Source organism: Hippopotamus amphibius, chromosome 4 (genome assembly GCF_030028045.1).
Source record: "Hippopotamus amphibius kiboko isolate mHipAmp2 chromosome 4, mHipAmp2.hap2, whole genome shotgun sequence".
NCBI classification, from domain to species: Eukaryota; Metazoa; Chordata; class Mammalia; order Artiodactyla; family Hippopotamidae; genus Hippopotamus; species Hippopotamus amphibius.
The window spans coordinates 81,603,386-81,625,078 of record NC_080189.1 but is presented as its reverse complement, the minus strand read 5'-3'; the positions used below and the strand labels follow the sequence as shown (position 1 = coordinate 81,625,078).

The following is a 21,693-nucleotide window of genomic DNA, read 5'->3' as shown; positions in this document are numbered from 1 at the left end:
TTCTATGCCTTCTATATTTAGACATATATCATTGTTAAGTGATGACATGGACTTTGTGATTACAAGACATGAACAACTCTGCTTGAGAGTGTGTAGTTTTACTGTTCTCTTTCATTTGTTGTTGATCATATTTGCAGTGGTAGAAGTCATGAACAGTTTGCTCATAAGGGAGTCTAAATTTCGACAGATTCTTTTGGAAGCAACCGTCAATTTTGAGTCATGAGTTTGTGTGTATATAAAGCAAGGGCCGTCTCTCTCTTTTTTTAAAGAAGTTTGATATTCTTGGTAATCAGTGTTTTTTAATAAGACTGATTAAATCAGTTTAAAGTTGCACATGTTATTATTGGGATCCTGGACTTTCCTGATGTTTCCCAGTGGTATTGATGTCTTGTCAGTGCTTTCCAAGCCCAAATAGTCTGTTCTCACTCACATGTTGGCCTTATTGCTGATGAGAGTAATCTTAGACTGGTTGGGAGATTTACTCTAATGCACTCTGACAGTTGTGTGGTTGATACTGCCTCAGTCTGTGAAATCTGGTCTGCAGGACAAAAATGCCAGACTGATCACAGGGGAGGAAGGACCTGATTATTTTTATTAGCTCGGTCCTCTTATCGTTTCAGGAGAAGCTGAGGATGAACATTAGGGGGCAGTGTTTGAAAAGCTATAATTCACTAGGAATCCCTTTTTGAGAAAACTGTAGTGTTCCCTGTGTACCATTGGGTGGAGAGCATCTCTGAAAGGGCATATTTATATTTTTTCAAAGTATTTTTTTTCAAAGTGACCATTCTCTACCGTTCTGTACTTTTAGAAGTACAATGATATTTTCCTTAGCAATTTAATTTAAACTTTTATCTTCTTTCTTTTGTGTCTTCTGAGCATGTTATTAATTATACACATTTAGCAATAAGAATGCTCTCTACCACATTTTAAAGTTTTTTTTTCCCTTCATGTTAACTTCATTACTCTTTCTTTCTAAAAGGATAAACATTACATTGTGTTATTGACGGGACTAATTTTGTGGTAGGAACATTGTGTTTACCCTTTAAATAAAATTTCTCCATTTTTTTTTTTAAGGAAAGTAGTTTGCAAAGTATCTTTTTGATTTTTGAAAGGTTACAAAAGATGGTCTACAGAATGATATTATTCATATAGAATTAAAGTCATATAAAATATATCTTTTTTGGTATTTCATATGTGATTAAAAATATAAAGATATGCATGGTAATGAAAAATACTAAACTCAAGAGAATGTTTACCCCTGGGGAGTGGGGAGGGAGGGTTGGGGACAGGAAAGGGATACATACAGGACTTCAACTGTATTTGCCAAATAACCAACTGGCAGGTGCATGAGTATTTGTTTTATTATTCTGTACACCCTTCTATGTTTGAAATAACAACAGCAGAAGATTCAGAAATGCCCAAATAATTCCCTCCCTTCCCCCTTTCCTTTCTCATTCCTTTCCTTTGTCTCCCCCACCACCCTCACTCCAATACGTATTTCTTGAGCTTCTGTGGATTCCTGGCTGTGTACTTGAGTGTACAGGGCAAACAGTGCAGACATGGTTCCTGCCTTTAAGGAGCTTACAGCCCAGGGTCAGAGACACTTTGTAAACAGGCTAAAAATAGAGTATGGCAAATTGTGCTATTATGAAAGAATCAAACAGGGTACTGTGGGGGAGTTTAATAGAACAGGGGATGCATAAGTAAATGAGATGGTGAAGGAAGGCCTTTCTGGGGAGATAACATTGAATAGACTTAGAGTATGAGAAGGAGCCAGCCTGCAGAAAGCAAGGGGAGGAACGATTCAGGCAGAGAGAACCCCACGTGCAGAGGTAGGAAAGCTCTAGATACCTTCAAAGGCCTGAGAGAAAGGCAGTGTGCCTCAAATACCAATGACTGGAAACAGCATGCTTGAGAAGACACTGCCTAGGGGCGTGCAGGTGCCATGGTGTGCTGCACGGGGCTGGAGCAGTGGAGGGATATGATTCGGATCATGTCAGAAATGATCTTGAAAAGAGGTAGGAATCAAATACTGGTTGGCTCACCGAAGAATGTCATTATAAACATTGGTCTTGAAATAAGGTTCATGTTTGAAAGAGTAGCTATCAAGATAAAATTTCTTTAGTTTCCTAAAGGCTCCCATGGTGTTTTAGAGTCAATAACAGAATGATGAGCCCAAATGGATGTGGCAAATCATCTAGCAGCTGCATCCAACACTCATGTCATGGCAACGCCAATACAAAACAAAACACTGCTGCACTTGGATTCTTACGGAGTGAGTTAGTCTGTGTGTATATGTATAGCCTCATCATTTTCTACATATTTACCACATAACCATGTCTTTTAAAAAAGAATGATTAGAAGTCTGCCTGCACTCTAAACCCATAAAAATTTTGAAGAGGAGAAAAAGAAAAAAGAAAGGGAGGGAAGGACAAAAGAAGGGAAAGAGTAAAGAAGGGAAGGGAGAAAGGAAGGGAGGAAGGAAGGAGGGAGGACAGAAGGAAAGAAGGGAGGAAGGAAGGGAGGCAGGAAGGAGGGAGGACACAAGGAAGGAAGGAGGGAGGAAGGAGGAAAGGAAGGAAAGAAGAGAAAGAATCATAACTCAAATGGAATAACAATGGACACTTTTTTTTAATCTCTAAAAATAATAGTCCAGTTTAGTTCACTAAGAATCGTTTCTTGATTGAATAAACAATCATTATGATATGACATTAAAAGAGGTCCTCACGGTCAAAATAATTGGAAAACTACTGGTCTAAATTATAAGTGTCTCTGTTGTCCCTTCTTCCAACAGAACCTATCCCCCCCCCCCTAGAATTTTAGAGTGTTGTGGCCATCTGTCCAACTTTATAGTCAGTGATCTCTAGCAAAAGTGTGGTTTAACATATTTACCATTTCTTACCAAACGCATTATTTAAACAAACAATGACACCATCTCTGCAGGGGAAGAGAAACTTAGCACATAAATACAAGATTTCAAAACACAGCCCGTAAAGCTAGGGACTGAGATTTTATTTTGTCTGTAGACATGGACAGACTCCAGAAAGTGACTTTATGCCTTCATTTTATCCTCTAAGGGCATAACCTTTTTATCTTTAAATACTTGTTTTTACCCTTACACATATAACAGATGTGTTATACAAGTTGGGCTCAGTGGAGTGTAAGCAGAAACTATTCTTTCCTATCCTACCTCTGCAAACCTGACTCATTTTCCTTCCTCATGGGTGAAATCCCAGGAAAGTCCTACAGATTTTTTTTTCTGGTTATTTTATTTCAAGTATTAAAAAGTCCAGTCCAATCTAAAATAAAAACTTCAGACTCTTTGTACAATTTATGACTTTTTCCTTTCCCCAGCTTTGGGCTGACTTCTTGGAAACCTGAAGTGTGTGTGTGTGTGTGTGTGTGTGTGTGTGTGTTGGAAAAGGATAGTCAGTTTCTTCATTCCTCCATCATCCATCCCTTCCCTATTGGTAGCTGCTCTTTGTGATTCCTTCAGAGTCAGGCCTTTTTAGGGAAGAGAGTGAGTTAATGGGTACAAAGAGCTTATGCTTGATGGGGGTAGTTGGACCCTGTGTGTTGGGGCCTACTGTGTGCCCTAAACTCAGTGGGTGGCTCTCTGTCCTATGGGGAGCTTTGTAGGCTCTTCAGAGACCTCAGACAGTAGTTCTCCCTCTTTAGTCCTTGGCTTTGTGTGGTCTTATGTATACAGAGTCTACCTGTTCAGGTCACTTTGTCCTATAGGCAGCACTCATGGGTAGAATTCCTTTTTTAATTTTTGTAATTTTTTAATTGAAGTAGAGTTGATATACAATGTTGTGTTAGTTTAAGGTATATAGCAAAGTGATTCAGTTATATGTATAAATATAAATCTATGTATTCTTTTTCAGATTCTTTTCCGTTATAGGTTAGTACAAGATATTGAGTATAGTTCCCTGTGCTGTACAGTAGGTCCTTGTTGTTTATCTATTTTATATATAGTAATGTGTGTATGTTAATAGAATTCTTTTTAAAATGAGCTAGTTCTGCTCTCCTGATGGTCCAGTTAGCCCATGGGGAATACTTCTCCTTCCTCTTCCTCACCATTGGCAGGAGGGAAGTTTGCTCCTGAATCTTTTAGTTCTGCTGTCTTTCACTGATGTAACCATAGCCTTTTGCTTTTGGTAGTTTTTTAGGCATATGTCCAGTCCTTATATAGTTTCAGATTCCTAAAATATAGGCCCAGATCTCAGATTCTTTTTTGGAAGTGTCCCTCATGTGACTTGAAGTAAAGAGGAAGCAGCTTGCTCCCCTCCCTGCCACCCCCTGCCCCCAGCAGGGTGAAATGCACAGCACTCTGACAACTCTTTTTTTTTTTTTTAATTTATTTTATTGAAGTGTAGTTGTTTTACAATGTTGGGTTAATTTCTGCTGCACAGCAAAGTGATTCAGTTATACATGTATATATATATATATTCTTTTTCATATTTGTTTCCATTATGGTTTATCACAGGATATTGAATATAGTTCCCTGGGCTATACAGTAGGACCTTGTTATTTATCCATTCTATATACAATAGTTTGCATCTACTAATCCCAGACTCCCAGTCCTTTCCTCCCCCACCTCCCCTCCCCCTTGACAACCATAAGTCTGTTCTCTATGTCTGTGAGTCTGTTTTGCCGGTAAGTTCATTTCTGTCATGTTTTAGATTTAGCATGTGAGTGATATCATATGGTATTTGTCATTCTCTTTCTGATTTACTTCATTTAATATGATAATTTCTAGGTCCATCCATGTAGCTCCAAATGATATTATTATATTCTTTTTTATGGCTGAGTAGTATTCCAGTGTATATATGTACCACATCTTCTTTATCCATTCATCTGGATAAAGGTTGTTTCCATGTTTTGGCTATTGTGAATAGTGCTGCTGTGAACATAGAAGTGCATGTATCTTTTTGAATTATAGTTTTGTCTGGATATATGCCCAGGAGTAGGGTTGCAGGATCATGTGGTAGCTCTATTTTTAGTTTTTTGAGGAACTTCCATACTGTTTTCCATAGTGGCTGTGCCAATTTACATTTCTGCTAACAGTGTAGAAGGGTTTCCCTTTTCTCTACACCCTCTCTAGCATTTGTTACTTTTAGACTTTTAATAATGGCCATTCTGACCGGTGTCAAGTAGTACCTTATTGTAGTTTTTATTTGCTTTTTTCTAATAATTAGTGATGTTGGGCATCTTTTCATGTGCCTGTTGGCCGTCTATATGGCTGACAACTTTTTGTAAGGAGATTCATGCTAAAGGTCTCATTTACCGTTCCACCTTTTCTCACATACTCTGAAAGGGATGATAAGCTTAGAGCAGCAAAACTGGTTTCACAGTCTTTTAGCATGATCTGTGTTGGTATTCTGGTGCTTACAGCATTCTTTTTTGGGTTTGAAGCCTCAGCTGAAACTGAGGCAAGAGAGTCCTGTTTGAATGTTCTCTAACTCAAAGTTTGTTGAAGAAATATGATTTTCAGGTAGTAAAGAATAACATTAAGTAGAGGAAAACTGAGATATCTGTCTTCCAAATTTTTAAGTATGAAAAGATATTTAGTAAGCTGAAAGTGTTTTGACTAATTTTGTATGCCTTTTAAATGATTTAGACACAAATGAAAAGGTCAGTCATTTCCGTATACGTAATTTCTCAGTAAATATCTGTTCCCAATAGCAAATCCCACTTAAAATCTGACACTGAATTGTTACTGGGTATAAGAAACATTATGATAATTTTTCCTTGGGAATTCTTTATGAAACCATGGGACTAAGAAAATCTACTGGACTGGAACATGGATAAAATGATTCACCGTTATGCTAAAAGAGACCAAGTTGCTCTTTTTAAAAGAGCTCTGCTGAGTGTAATTAGGGATATGCAGTGAATACCATCTCATGATACAGTTTTATACATAAAGATGTGTTTGAGATACTCCAGTTCTCAGACACTTTCATTTTTCTTGTACTGTTGGTCAATAAAAGAGAAACCCATGACTTGCAAAGGAGCTTGAGCTGTTTTCTCAATGCTTTAAAATTCCAAAAGCGAAGAGATAGCCTGGGCCTAGATATATGGTATAAATCTAGAATCAGTTGGTTTCACCTTTGGTCTCTGATCTCTAATATGTGGATATATTGGTTCCCAGTTTAAAGAACCACTTGGGGCCAGATTCCAACAAAAGGAAAGAAGATGACAGTGCTAGTTAATATCAAAGCAGTAGTTATTTCAAAACTTTCACAAATTGAATGTTTCATAGATCGTGCCAGATAAACATGCCAAGACTTAGCCACAATCCAAAAACCCTGTCATCAGAACTGAATTGTTTCCCCTTATGGTAATAGGTCTGGGGTATAAATCCACAAATTAAAGAAGCAGTGCTAGATAGGAAGAATTGTTACACTTGAAAGGATAAAAAAAACTGTTAGATAAAATTTAGATAGCATTTGTTCCATGAATGCTAATGATTTTTTTCATTCTTTGGATGGCCATCTAAGCCAGCGTTAGTGCAATACTACAACTTTCAGCCCTTATTTGAACCATAGTAGCTTCACAAAGGTCAGAGTATGTGGAGTAAGATAACAGTCATGCACCCTGAAAGATAAGGGGTGTTGGTAGAAGATCAGATTGTGGAATCAGTGAATCTGTTTTGTAAAGAACATAAAATCCACAAAAGTTTATGAAGGTTATAAAAATACCAAAGCTTAAAACATTTGGTAAACATTTGGTTATAAGAAAGACTAGTCTAAAAAACAACCTAATTAAAAAAATGGGCCAAGGACATGAACAGACATTTCTCCAGAGAGGATAAATATTGCCAATGAGCACATGAAAAGATGCTCAATGTTACTAATCATTAGGGAAATGCAAGTCAAAACCACAATGAGATAACACTTCACACCCAGTGGGACAGCTACTGTCAAAAAAAAAAAAAGATAAATTGTTGGTGAGGATGTGTTGAAATTGGAACCCTTGTGCACTGTTGGTGGGAATGTGAAACAGTGTAAGCCACATTGGAGGTTCCTCAAAAAATTTAACATAGAATTACCATATAATCCAGCAATTCCACGTTTGGTTATGTATCCAAAAAGATTGAAAGCGAGTACTTGAACAGATGTTTGCGTTATGTTCCTAACAGCATGATTCAAAAATAGTCAAAAGTTGGACACCCAAGTGTCCATCAGTGGGTGAATGGAGAAATAAAATGTGGTATACATACACTGGGATATTATTTAGCCTTAAAAAGGAAGAGAATTCTGACACGTGCTACAACATGGATGAACCTTGAAGACATTTTGCTAAGTAAAATAAGCCAGTCACAAGAGGACAAATACTGTGTGAGTCCACTTATATGAGATACACAGAGTAGTCAAATTCATAGAGACAGTGCTCGCTTTGGCAGCACTTATACTAAAATTGGAGTAATACAGAGAAGATTAGCATGGCCCCTGCACAAGGATGACATGCAAATTCATGAAGCGTTCCATATTAAAAAAAAAAAAAATTCATAGAGACAGAAAATAGAACGATGATTGCTAGGGGCTTTGGGGGAAGGAAAATAGGGAGTTACTGTTTAATGGATAAAGAGTTTCAGTTTGGAAAGATGAAAAATTTTAGAGATGAATAGTAGGGACAGTTACACAACAATGTGAATGCCACTGCACTGTACACTTAAAATGGTTAAAATAGTAAATTTTATGTTATGTATACTTTATCATGATTAAAAAAATTAAAGTTAAAAAATAAAGAAAAAATTTAAAAAGTAAAAAAAAAAGGCTAGTCTAAACTATAAAGTATGCTGTGAAAGAAATTCTAATACTATGTCACAACCACAAGAAAATGTTGTTTTACTATGTTTTAACTTTGTTTTTTTTGGCCGCCCTGCATGGCACGTGGGATCTTAGTTCCCCGACCAGAGATTGAACCCTTGCCCTGCATTGGAAGTACAGAGTGTTAACCACTGGACTGCCAGGAAGGCCCCTGTTTTACTATGTTTTAAATGGTGGTCTATGAATACAGATATTTGATGGACTAGGTATTGAATACATAAAACACGCCTTTGTTCGATAATAAATTGATTCTTATGTGTATAAATTAAAAGCCCTTTGTTTCTTAGGATTTTGTCTTTTATTTCATTTCAATCTGATGGGATTAGCACATATATTTTATAATAGCAAATAGTTGTCATTGGCTTAATACTAAATATTGGCTAAAATACCATTTTTTTTGTTTGTTTTGGTCAAAATCCTATTCCATATACTCATTTTACATCTTTAGATTCTTATTGCTCTTCACCCTGTACTTATCATTCTGTTGTAAATAATTTAGCATTCCTAACATCGTCTAAGAGATACTCAGAGGACGTAGGAAAGGGAATTTAAATGAGTTCTTTCTGAAGAGAAGAATTTCCTGTTCGGAGAAATAGTTATAATCATGAGAGTTCTGTGAGAACTGTAGATTTTACTTCAAAATAAAGATATAATTATTTTAAAAATTTCAGTCTGAGAAATGATATTTTATGGTTCCAAATATTTCCAGGAGGGCACATTTCTCCTACTCCAGCTAGAAACTTCAATTATGATTCTTGCAGCTCTCTGAGGAAAGCCAAAATGGTGGTGGGACATGCCCCCACCTGAGTTAGATACACCCAGAATCTTACTCATTTTGTTATCATCCTTGTATTCTGAATCTTGTACTCTTCTTCCCCCAGCGTAACGTGGGCCCTTGCCTTCCACATACCCTCAATTCTGCTTCTAATGCAGCACATGGAGCCAGTGATTCTACTAGTGTGTACATGTCCACAAAAATACCCTCATTTAGAGCTTCTAGCTGTCAGTGTTTAGTTGGAGGTGCACTGTATTATAAACGACGAAGTCCTCAGTTGTTGTCCTCAGTGTTTCTATGAGTCTTTGACTGCTTTGAGTGGGATATTATATACTTCTGCCCTCTGATCCCTCACCATTTCACATCTGATCTGTCCTTTGGACTTGAACTACTTATTACACCTGGAGGTCGTGGGGATTACTGGACATAAGCTATTTGGTCCATCATTTTGACCATCTTGAGTCACGAAGTATCTAAACCAATCAAATTCTAATTTGAAAAGCACTGAACAAAGGACAGCATGGCCTGACACGCCTCAGGTGAATATAGTGGGGAAAAAGAGGGGCAAGGCATAGGAGGAATCTCAGATTGTGAGATACAGGTGTGGAGAGGCAGTATGTTAAAATATATTTCCCTCTCATGACCCTACCCCTCCCACCTCCGCACTCCCAGAATTTCATTGGATTTGGCTATCTCTAGCAGGGGCAGTTCTCTAATTTGGTTATCTAGAGCAGGGGCCTGTGGGCTAAATATGACCAGCTGTCTCTTTTAAGAAATAAAGTTTTACTGGAACACAGCCATGTCCATTTGTTTACATATTGTCTATGGCTGCTTTTGCATTGCAATAACAGAGTTTAGTAGTTGCCAACAGAGACCCCCAAACCCCACAAAGTCTAAAACGCATTCTCTATCTGGCCCTTTATGGAAGAAATTTGCAGGCCCCAGATTCAGAGTATTTGGTATTCATGGCCTGAAGGCAGGATGACACCACAGAATGGAGAGAAAAAAAGTACTTTATTTGTTCCCTTTTGAGTCTAGGCCCTGAGGATACTTAGGCTAGAAGATACATTATAATGTAAAAGCCAGGAATCTGAGTCCTGTGCCCACATTCCCAAGAATGAAAGTAATTCTCTACAATGAAAATGCTTACAGAAGTAGTAAGAAATGGGATCATGAAAAAATTTACATTTGGTTTGACTATGTAAAATAATATCTAATGTTTATTATTTATTATGTGTTAGGCACCATGCTAAGCATTTATTATGTATTATCTCATATAAAATAATACATAATTGGCATAATTTATATATAGGCAAATCTTGTAATCATGATATCAATGTTAATTACTTATCAATTATAAAAAATATCCAACATAATTGAAAGCTTTCAACAAGGGTTTATGAAACTTGTATTATAGTTCCATGTGACTTTAGGGATGTCATTACACGGATCTGAGCTTGAATGTCCTCATCTGTAAAATGGGAATAAATCTGTCCCGCTTATTTAATTGACTGCTAGTCAGTCTGAGATATAATTCATAACAATTCTTTCAGAACAGTAAGTTATTCTATAGATATTAAGGACATGAAGCCATTAAATTTATTTAAGATTGTGTTATGTAAATTTTATATTGGTTATATCCTAGTCATACACTCGTTTTCATGAGATTACGTAGTGGAAAGCAAAGGCTTGGTGGTCAGAGGACATGGGTTGAAGTCCCAGTTCTATCATTGTTGGTTATGTAGCTTCCGTCAAGTAATTTAATCTCTCTTAATCTGTGTTGGCTGGTTGTAAAATGGAAACAGTGATGCTGGTGCCTCCCCCTTAATGTTATTGTAAGGATTAAATGAGTGCAAATGCAGTCTACAAAAGTGATGCAACCTTAACATGTAGTATTATTCTCATACCTTGAGTCTTCTACTCTCCTTTCTCCACAGTGCTCCAGACACTTACCTTCCACATACCCTCAGCTCCAGCATGTGTACATAGGGTGATACGAAAGTCTCAGAGCAGAGACTGTGAACGAAACATGTTAATCCTCGTGTTCTGATGTTTCTCACATTCTCTGGCTCAATGCTGCTTTCTCTGCTTATTTCATTGTATGTTGTTTTAAAGTGCAGTTATTTTTGCTTTGTAATCTGAGCCAAAATTTAGCCATGTAAGTTTTATTCAAACTCAGAGGTGTTACTTCTTTTGCGTATTTTCTCAGGAAACTACTGAAGAATATTTTCCACCTAAATAAAGGAATAATAATAATAGTAATAATAATAATGTTAAGGATGACCTGGGATCCAGGAAATGAAGAATTCAGCAGAGGAGAGAGGGGATGGAGAGCCCTGGTTGGCCAGTTGCACAGCAGGCCCAGAGAGCAGCTGGTCTAGGTTGGACAAGAGGACACAGGACTCCAGGAGGTTGTCTTCAATTAAAAAAAAAAATGGAGCTAGTAAATTACCTGGTCTGTTTGGTCATCATGTTGAAAATTCAGTTCTGTTGAAGAAGATTTGAATTTTCAGATTCAGGGATAGGCACATAGCGGGAAGATTCAGGCATAGGCATGTAGAAAACTAAGCACACCAAATAGGAAAAGAAAGGTAATATGGCTTGGAAGTGGACAGTGTTTTCATAGTCATAATAATATAAATACCTATATCTGGGAAATGATGTAAGATAGCAAAATCCACATCTTCCATGATAGAAAGCTAATATTTAATGCCTGAAGTTGAAGTTCAAGAAATAGTAATATTGGGACTTCGTAGGTGGCACATTGGGTAAGAATTTGCCTGCCAATGCAGGGGACATGGGTTCGGTCCCTGCTGCAGGAAGATCCCACGTGCCACGGAGCAACTATGCCCGTTTGCCACAACTATTGAGCCTGCCCTCTAGAGCCCATGTGTCACAACTGCTGAAGCCCATGCGCCTGGAGCCTGTGCTTTGCAACAGGAGAAGCCACCGCAATGAGGAACCCACGCACCACAATGAAGAGCAGCCCCCGCTCGCTGCAATTAGAGAAAGCCCGTGTGCAGCAATGAAGACTCAGCGCAGCCAATAAATAAATAAAAAGATAGATAGATAAATAATTTATATATATTAAAAAAATAGTAAATATGCTAGAAGAAATAGCTGAAAGTGTTGGAAGCGGTTGTCTTTGAGTGATAGGATTTGATGAACGTAGGGAAGTGTGACTATGGGTTTTTTTGTTATAAATCTTGTAGCACTAATTAATAAACAAGTTTAATATACTAAGTTTATGTATCATATGAAATAAAAATAATATTAGAGCAAACATGAGGTTAGCAGTGTGGCATTACTGACGTCTGAGTTGTGTCCATCTCTCAAGCACTTGTTGCTGGAATTGGAGTCTGTGTTGTAGTGGGATAATAATAGCATTTATCGAACACATTAAATGTTAGGCACAGTTCATCACTTTACATGTTTTAATTGATATAATCTTTTCAACAGCCCCATGAGGCAATTTCTGTTACCATTCATAATTTTTGAGCCAGAGAGCTGAGGCACAAAGAGCTTAAGTCACTTGTCCAGGATTGCTCTGCTAGTAGAAAGTTGACTTTGAACCCAGCAGTCTCTTCCAGTCCTGCCTTTACCCTACATGCTCTCTATTGTTTGTTTTCCTGTGAGAAAGTGAAGCTTATTGAGGTGACTTTCATGTCTACACTTCCAGACCTTTGTCCAAACTCAAATTCTATTTAAATTGTATGAGTAGAAATTCCTAAACTTTAGGCATTGGGAGGGCACAGATGCAGATTTTCCCCATTTTTTATTTGGTTATTTCTGTCAGAATTGAGAGAGAGAATTGTAATGCCTGATCCCACTATCTTTGACTGGAAACCCATTGGAAATTCTCGAATAGGATTGTGATCTATACCTCCTTGTGTTTCAGAACTAAGGACTGGGAGCAGCGAGTTAGGGTTATGGTGAGATTTTTCATTTTGCTGTGGGTCTAAACTGAGACTTAGTTAAAGTAGAAAGACTGTATAGGGAGGAGGGAATATTTATATATAATAATTCAGAGGTAAAGTGATAGCTCTTGATGATGTGGGGGACGAGGTAAAGGACTGAGAAAGATCCCCAAAGTTTCTAGCGTGGACAGATATTTTAGGCTGTTAAAATTAGTGATGTCTCCTTTTTCTGGGCCATGTTATAATTTGATATTTTTGATCACAATGATGCAGAACTTTTAGGATACCAGCCAACAATGACCAGTCAAAGAGTTTAGTGTGTCATTTATTTCTTATCAAATGCAAATAATATTTAGAGATAGCTAAGGGTTTGGAACTTCTATGCTATCAGTGGTTCTGGATTTTGGAACTGTTATTTCTCCATCAGTAAGTAGAGGAGGTGACTGCAACTCACAGCTCAGACCTTTTAGGAAATATCTGGCTTGAATTACCTTTTGAAGGACAGAGATTATGGATCAAAAATGAAATTTATTTACAACTTCCATCCACAGGAAAGCCTATTCTACTTTCTTTTACCTGTTTTGGGAAATGGAAGTGTTCTAAAAAGAATTTTCATGTTTAAAAAAAAATTAAAAATTTTGTCTTGGTACAGATATACAGATAGCTTATAAGAAAGCATAAGGGACATGGCTGGCTAAACTTGCTTAAGAAGAATGTTGTAATTTATTCGTACTCTATGTAAGAAGGAAGGAAGGACTACAGGGAAATCAGGAGGTTCAGGCCAAATGTAAGGATGTTCCTGGTGGAGTGTTCCTTTCTACTCTGGCTGTCCACTTGGGTGCTGGTATTTCCTCTCTCTTAGTATTAGATCGATGGAGGACCCGAATTCTGGTTCTGGAAAGCTGTCTGTTGTTTTTTTCCTTGCAGTTTATTGATTCTGGAATTAATGACGGTGGCAGGGTACTCTTGGAAAATCTTACATTTGTGGGCAGAGATGTTTGGCCACTTGCCATGTTATAATCCTGGAAAAAGATGGGCTTCAAAGACTTAATAAAAAAAAAAAAAAAAAGGAAAAGACTGTTGTTAGTGTCCCTTTGAGTTGGTTGTACATAGTTAGGGAGTTCCATTCCAAGAGGACAATTTACCCAATTTAAAAGAAAGGTTAAGAGCTACAAACTACCAGTTATAAAATAAATAAGCAGGGATGTTATGTACAGCACAGGAAATATGGTTTATGATATATAACTATAATATATAGATATATTATAGAATATACTATTATAATAACTTTGTATGGTGTATAATCTATAATATCAAATCACTATGTTGTACACCTGAAACTAATACAATGTTGTAAAAACTATACTTCAGGTAAAAAAAAAAAGATCAAGTAGGGTGTAGGTGAATGTGGTGGGGTGGGGGAGAAGAGACATATAAATAACAGTCTTTCAAACTTAAAAAAAAAAAGATGTGAAAGAAGAGATGCTCTGCAAAATTGCTTATTTCACTCTTTGGGGAACTGTGCATGTATATTTGTAGATGTTTCTGTTAAAGAGTAGAGGAAGCCTGATTCCCAGTACTTCAAATGAGAAAAAAATAGTTCTAGTTGGATGCCATCATGATCAGTCATCTCAGTTGTGAAAGTCAGGTCCCCTTGTCTCTTTGAGAGATAGTAACCAGGCCATATCCATGGAGATTGTCCATGGGCGAACCTCTCTCCACCAGCCAGGTGTGCTGCTGGTAGCGGGATGACTCTGATGTTTGGATATCTAAAACAAAGGTCAAACAGACACAATAAAACAAAAATAAAAAATTAAAAACTTCTTATCAGCAAAGGGCTGAAAAAACCGTGCAAATAATATCTTAATGTAGAAATTAAAAGGGACCAGCTTAAAAAATTGCTTTGACCCAGTTTTTTTCCTTAAAATTCTAAAACTTTTGTTCACTGTCTTATAAAAAGTATCAATTAATTAGGAGCTTATAAAGATAAGGAAGTCTACCCTAATCTCTGGCTGGTTTTCCTTCAGATAGGATTGTATGAAAAAAAAACAACAACCTTTTTTCCCCTTCTACTCATTTGAAGGTAGCCTGTATAATTCTGGTTTAGAATAGGACACATATGACTTATCATTCAGGAATGTGCTCCTAAATCCTTTGCACCAATGATGTTTTTAGTGGAAATTCTCCACTAAACATGGTATGTGATGTTATCTTCCCTTTAAAGGTTTTTTTTTTTCCCCTATTTTTTTTCCAGTTTGATCTTTATTGTATCTTTCCATAGGTATTTTGATGGGATGTTGAGAGAAAGCCTACTGGTATGGCTGTCTGCTGCCATGTTAACCCAGAAGTTAGAAGAACCACTTTTGATATATTCCCTAGTATTTCATCTGGCTCTAATGATATTTCCAGAGTGTTCCAGATATTTATTTACATCTGGTGTAAAGTTAGTGTTAATTAAAAGCATAAAGCTGGATTTGGAACTTGACTGTATCAGGAGGAAATTTAGTATTGGTTCATGACTTTGTGATAAGTCTGTTACCAAGTGCTTTCAGGCTATCAGACCATCAGGCCAAGTGATAGTCCCTGAGTGACGATGGGGGAACATACTCCTTAATCTAAGTTGCATGTGGAGATGACAAAATCTGAGTCTTCAGTCACCTCATCAAGACCATTTCGTTTAGGGCCGTAACAGTTACTGTTTATGTGATAGCTTCTCATATAATGTGGGAAGTTTTCTATTCTGGCACAATTCCACAAATAAGTAGAACTATCCATTTTCTATAAAATAATGTTAGCCTCACCTCACTTTCTTATTCCAACATGGTAGATTCTAAATTACTTATTTTTGGGTTAGCCACAGAAAAGTTTTGAACCTGGGCTGACTCTCCCTGACACAAAATGTTTTGAATTATCTTCCTTTGCCATTGTTTGGACTGTGGAAAGAAAATGTAAATTCATCTAAATGTTAGCTTAGCTCAGATGACGAGGAAGATAAGTTTATTGAAATAAAACCACATTTTCCTATTGAAGATACACCAACTGCACAGTTTTTGTTTGAATTTTTGGAGTCAGTCACTGGAGATACCAAGATATGGTTAGACCTCCTCTTGATGTTTGCAATGCACTTAGTGAACAGAAAAAGCGATTTTCATTTAATATTGGGAAATATATTTGTGATTATCATTTATTGGAGATTTAATTATAGAATAAACCAGATATTTACATTATATATGTTTTTAAAATTACACACATAAATTGCTCTGCTGTTAATCGTAAGAGTGATAAACATTCCTTTTGGAAAACTTTGAAAATAGAGGACTCTAAAAAAGAAAGTAATTATGAGATACAGTGGCAGCACCCTGAGATAACTACATAAGACTTGGTGCATTTTTCTGTAGTCATTTTAAAATTGAAATTGTTTATCAAACATTTATAGTTTCAAAAGAAATAGTTCTATAAAATTTGTAATCTCAAGCCAAAGGATAGAGCCTTCCCCGGAACCTCTGGGAAGATTTGGTTTTTGCTCCCCAGAGCTTGGTAGATAGTGGATTGATTTGTGATTCATGCCTGAGATATTTAGAGAGCCAGAGGATGTCTGGAGGGCTGCGGTTTGGGAAGCCACTGCTGTCCCGTGGATTAGGGTGAGAAAGAGAAAAACATTGTGCGGTTGTTTAAGATCCTGTCCAAGAAGACAGGAGGAAGCTGGTGCTGCTGATGACACCTGGGGCTGAGGAAGGACACACAAGTGATCGGCTGGAGAAAAGACAGATTCACCAGTGTAAAGAGACCCTGGTGGTGAGAGACACCCACTGAGTGGGGTGGGGGAGGCCTTTGAAGAACCCAGTAAAGTAACCCATGTGACAAGCAGGCTTTAAACTGCCATCAAGCCCAGAGAGCAACAAAACTAGCTCACCACGATAGTACCAATGAAGTAGGACCTTTCTCGCTGACCATACCTCTTCTTCTCTTCAAACGCCTCCAGTTCTGGCCAACCACGGAGGCATTAGAAACTGTGCTGAGCAAATGGGGAGCTACAGAGGGTTGGATTCTGTCGCTATTGGACACTAATGGTTTTTCCCAAGTGCTACCGATTTTCTTGAAAGTACTATTTCCACATAGTTGATATTCAGTAGATATTTGTCAAATCAATATTAGTGGAACACAATGTTGTAACTAACTTATTCAAAATGAAATGACTATCCAGGTTCCTCCTTGGGATTTGAGCACTGTGGTGAGTGCTCTTTCCTTCTTCAAGTTCTTCTTTTAAAGCACTAGAGTTCGTGAGCAGCCTTAATTAGCGTGCCCTGACCTCTTTATAACCTTAATCTTGTGTCTTCTTGAGTGACACTCATTGCAGCCAGGAACATGGGGAAGGAGAACAGTATAACCTAGAGTTCAAAGGTTATCGAGCCTTTTCTTCGAATATCTCACGTAGAGGCCCAACACAGACAAAACGGAACTGCTCAGATTCAGGCAGGGCAAAGAGAGGAGGGGTCATTGTCCCCCATAGACTGGTTGAAATATTGGCTCTGCCACGTACGACTTAGGTAACTTTGGATAAGTTACTTCACCTTCCCAAGCGCAATTTTCTCATCTGCAAATTCTAGGGTTTATTGTAAGGATTAAATGAGATGATGTATGTGATGTGATTGGCATTCAGGAGTTACTCAGGAAATGTTCGCTATTCCTCCTTTGCTACTGCTGCCTCCCCCTCCTCTTCCTCTTCTTCCTCAAACACGGGGGCAAGTTGAATGGTTTTCAGGTTCCTGTTGGAACTCATTTCTTATATAGTCTATTATTCCGTGGATGTGGCTATACAAATAGTTTTGTTTTATCCTTCTTTCTGCATGTGTCTGTGTATCTAGCTATGTATCTAACTACCTACTATCATTGTTCTGTCATTTGTATCATCTATCTAACCTACTTACATTTTTTTACGAACCATATATAAGAATAAGACACAGACATGTGATGCCTCTTTACCCCTACATTTTTCAGTTTCTATTTTATAAAAACATGGAATTCTATTATGTAGCCAGGGTACAATTACCCAAATCAGGAAATTAACACCAAAACAATATTATTATATAATTTACAGACCTTATTGATAATTTGTCAGCTGTTTCAATAATGTCTTTTATAGCAAAGGAAAACCCAAGCTCTGCATTGTATTCAATTGTCATGTCACATTAGCCTCCTTTAATCTGGGTCTTTCTTTGTGGATCTTGGGTCTTTCTGCATATTTCGTGGCTTTGACATTTTTGAAGAGTGCAGGTCAGTTATTTAGTAGACTGCTCCTTAATTTGGATTTTTCTGATGCTTCCTTATGTGTAGATTCAGGTTAAGTACTTTTGACAGTCATGCCACTGAAGTAATTCTGAGTTCTTCTCAGTGCATTGTATTGGGTAACACAAGCTGTCTATTGCTAGCAGTGTAACTTTGATGATTGGGTTAAGATGGTGTCTGCTAGGTTACTCCAGTGTAAAGTTATTACTGTTGGTAGGAACGCTATATACTTGAGACTATGTCAATATTCTGGTAATTGCTGTCATTCACTATCTTTATCGTATGTTGGTGATTCTTGCCTGAGTTTGCTATTATGATGATGTTGTTAAATAGTGATTTTCTAATTCCACCATTTCTTTTACATTCATAAATTGCCTTGTTATTACAAGGGAGAACTCTCCCTTTCCTTTATTTATTCATATCAGTGTGGACTCTTTTATTCATATTGTATTCAATCAGTTACAGTCTTTTATTATTATGATTTATTTTTGATGCCCAAGTTATCCGGATTTGGCCAGTGGGAACACCTTCAGGCTATCCCCTGTATATTTTCAATATGTCTTCACTGTCCTTTGAGCACTTTCTTAATTTTTGACACAAGATAGTCCATATTTATTTAGGTCCCCGCCACCCCACCCCCAAGCCTGGAATTAACCGTTCCTCCAAGGAGCCCTGATTCCGTTGAGTGGCACATGGCATTTGAGAACCAAGATCTGAGCACTAGATGTGCTCATAACTGAAAACTTTAAAAACCCATTAGTTTATTCTACAAGTGAGTATTTTAACCAGTGCCATTACATGTTATACTGTTTTCCCTGGCTTCATGTTATTCATCTCTCTGTTTTTGGCTTCGGTGTAACTATGTGTATTTGCTTACTCAGGAAGCACTGCTTACTGAGAAGCCTGCATTTTTGGAGATACTTTAATTGTTCCCAACTTTGGGCAGTTCAAAGATTACTGGATTTTGTTTGATATCTTTCTTACTTGGGTTACTTTTAGTCTTTTGTTTCATTGATCTCTATTAAATAAAGATGTAGACTGTACTTAATTATTTTTCTCTTGGCAGTGGAACAAGGCTAACGGTGATTCTTGTTAATTTGTTACTCAGTTGAGTTATCCATTTATCTGGGTTTGATTTGAGATGAGGTTTAAGTCTTTGTAAAGAGGTCAGTACTGAACATTTTTGTGTTCTTTGCCTAAAATGTCCTCTCACAGGCTGACGTAGTGCAGCTATTTGGAGTGTGGGAATCTAGCTATAGGGAATTGGTTTTATGTGAGAGTCTGGCTGGGTTTTTATTTTCTTTTCTTCTCATATTTTATCTACTCATGTTTTATATTTCTGTCATTTAAAATTTGATTTTTCTCCCAAAAATGAAAAATATATAAAAATGGTAATTCTCTTTATTCTTTAATAATCTTTTGGGGCATTTGTCTGAATGTGAGCTGCATTCATCTTGTACAAGTGTTGATTCTTGGGATATAGATGTAACTCCTGGTAGTTTCTTTCGAATAGATTCCATGAAAATATATTTGAATTCTTAATTTGAGTGTAGATTCTACAATTTACTTTCATTATATCATTGTGGTTTATAATAGTTTTTTCTCTCCCTACTTGAATAAGTCTTCTGAGATTTAGGATAATGTGTGTGTGTGTGTGTCTGTGTGTGTGTGTGTGTCCTTAGGTGATTGTGGGTGTAGTTAAGCTCACTTTGAGCAGGATGCATTGGCATGATCATCAAAGCTTTTGCAATTGTAAACTATTTGGATGATGAGAGTTTTGAAGACTTTTTATTTCTTTTCCATAAAAAACACACTGTATATTATAGGCAAGATAGTGTCTTGACACCCAGTTACCCCTAACTCGTCTGTCCTGTAAAAAAACATTTATTTTCATAGTTTATGTGGAGAATACCATAGGCATGCATGAAATAGTATAAAATACAAAAATATGCACCAGTCAGTCAGGTGACGAGTGTTTATTAAGTTTCTACTGTTTAGTGTTATACTAACTAGTTGGGGAAAATGAAACCTATGCATAAGAAGCAGTTGTCAAACAAATATATTTTTATATGTTAGTATCATCAAATAGGATATCATAAAACAGTGGTAATTCTGTAGTGAAGACAGCCATCATCAGTATAAACATTTATTTCTTAGTATGATTTTATTTTTTTGCTGCATTGTAGTAATATGGCTTAATTTACATATTTACTTGCCTTTTCTGACTAGGAATATATACTTATTAGTATTGCAGATCTTTTAGGTGCTGTGCAATTAATCAACCAGTTTTGCTGCCTCTCTGTGATAGAGATTGAGGGATCTAATTTCACAGGTTATTGAGGTTGCAAACCATATTAATCACATTCTTGGTCTTTGAACAATGTATAAACTTCTAATACTCATGGAAATGTTTTGTAAAAGTGGTTACATTGTAATGAGTGTCAAAACTTCAATAATTACTTATAGAATCACAGCAAGTAGCTTTGAGACCTTGGGTAAGGCACTTAATCTCTCAGAACCTTATTTTTCTCAATAGTAATTCAAATAGGATAATAAAGTGTACTTCAAGTAATTCTTGTGAGACTTAAATCAGATGACCAGCACAGTTCCTAAAACATAGCAAGTGCTCCATACATGTTAACTATTATTATTATTATTATTACCACCCTTGCTTTATGGAGTCCTTGGTTAAGTGTTAATTTTGATTGGTTAGCATGTTTGCAGGGTCTCTTGCCCTGTTGAGATTTACAGGAATCCCAGTGGAATCCTGCTGAGATTAGTTTTGTAATCTTGTGTGTAGAAAGGTACCTATCTTACAGTTAAAAATGCTGTATCTGTGACCTGAGGGAAAAAGAAAGAAAAAAAAAAATCCACCAAAACAGGGTGTGACTGTGAGAATCTAAATTGTTATGCGTGTGACAGAAAGACAGCCGCTATTAAATGGAAGGCGTGATTGTGGGAAATCTTTCAGATTAACAGCAAGATTTTTCACAATGCCAATAGAAAAAGTTGAGTGAAAAGCCATAAGAATGTAAAACTTTGGCTCATTTACTAAATATCTCATTTAATTGTCACAGTGGAGGAAAAAGATACGATAAGGGAGATGTCCACAAACAAAGCGTGCAAATTAAAAAACCAAAAACATGTATTGAGACTGGCTCTTGAATTTGTTTCTGAATTAATCCTATAAAGTAGAAAATAGAAAGTGGCTAAGAAGAGTCTTCAGACATCCTGTTCAGATGAGGGAGAACCAGATTGGGAAGCTGGAAACTTGAGTGTTAGTTCTAGTTTTGCTATTGATTATCTTTATGGCTGTAGGCAAGTCACTGAACCTCTGTGGCCCGCAGTTTTCTCATCTGTAAAGCAGGAATTTTTGCTCCAGGTCCATTCAGCTCTAATATTCCTTGGCATACTTTTAGACATACAAAATGAAATTTGCATGTCACTCTTAAATTTATTTGTTTTTTGGCATTTTATTGTGGAAAATTTTAAGGTTACATAAAAGTAGAAAGAAGAGTATAATGGCTCTTGAGGTGTACATTATCCAACTTAATAATGATCAGCTCATGGCCAATCTTATTTTGCCTACAACCCCACCTATTCTCCCTCCACCTGATTATTTAAAAGCTAATCTCAGACTTCATATCATTTCATTTCTAAATATCTCAGACTATGTCTAAAAGAAAAGGACTCTTTTCAAAGCATAAACACCCAATGTCATCACATGTAAATAACCTTCCCCCCTTGTGATTCCTTAGTAACAGCAGATATGCAGTTGGTGTTCAGATTTTCCCAATTCTCTCTTTCGTTCTTTCTACAGTTTATTAATTTGAATTGGGATCCAAATGAAGTCCAATCATTGCATTGATTGATATGTCTC

At 36.9% G+C, this 21,693-nt stretch overlaps 1 protein-coding gene and 1 non-coding gene across 3 annotated transcripts in view; both read left to right on the top strand.

The window, feature by feature from the left end:
• The window catches only part of SUGCT (succinyl-CoA:glutarate-CoA transferase), a 667,361-nt gene that overhangs the window by 28,055 nt on the left and 617,613 nt on the right, over positions 1–21,693 (top strand). The gene's annotated exons all lie outside the window — the stretch shown is intronic.
• Positions 7,393–7,499, top strand: LOC130852914 (U6 spliceosomal RNA). Its single transcript, XR_009053614.1, has one exon. It is a non-coding gene; the product is annotated as a U6 spliceosomal RNA (small nuclear RNA).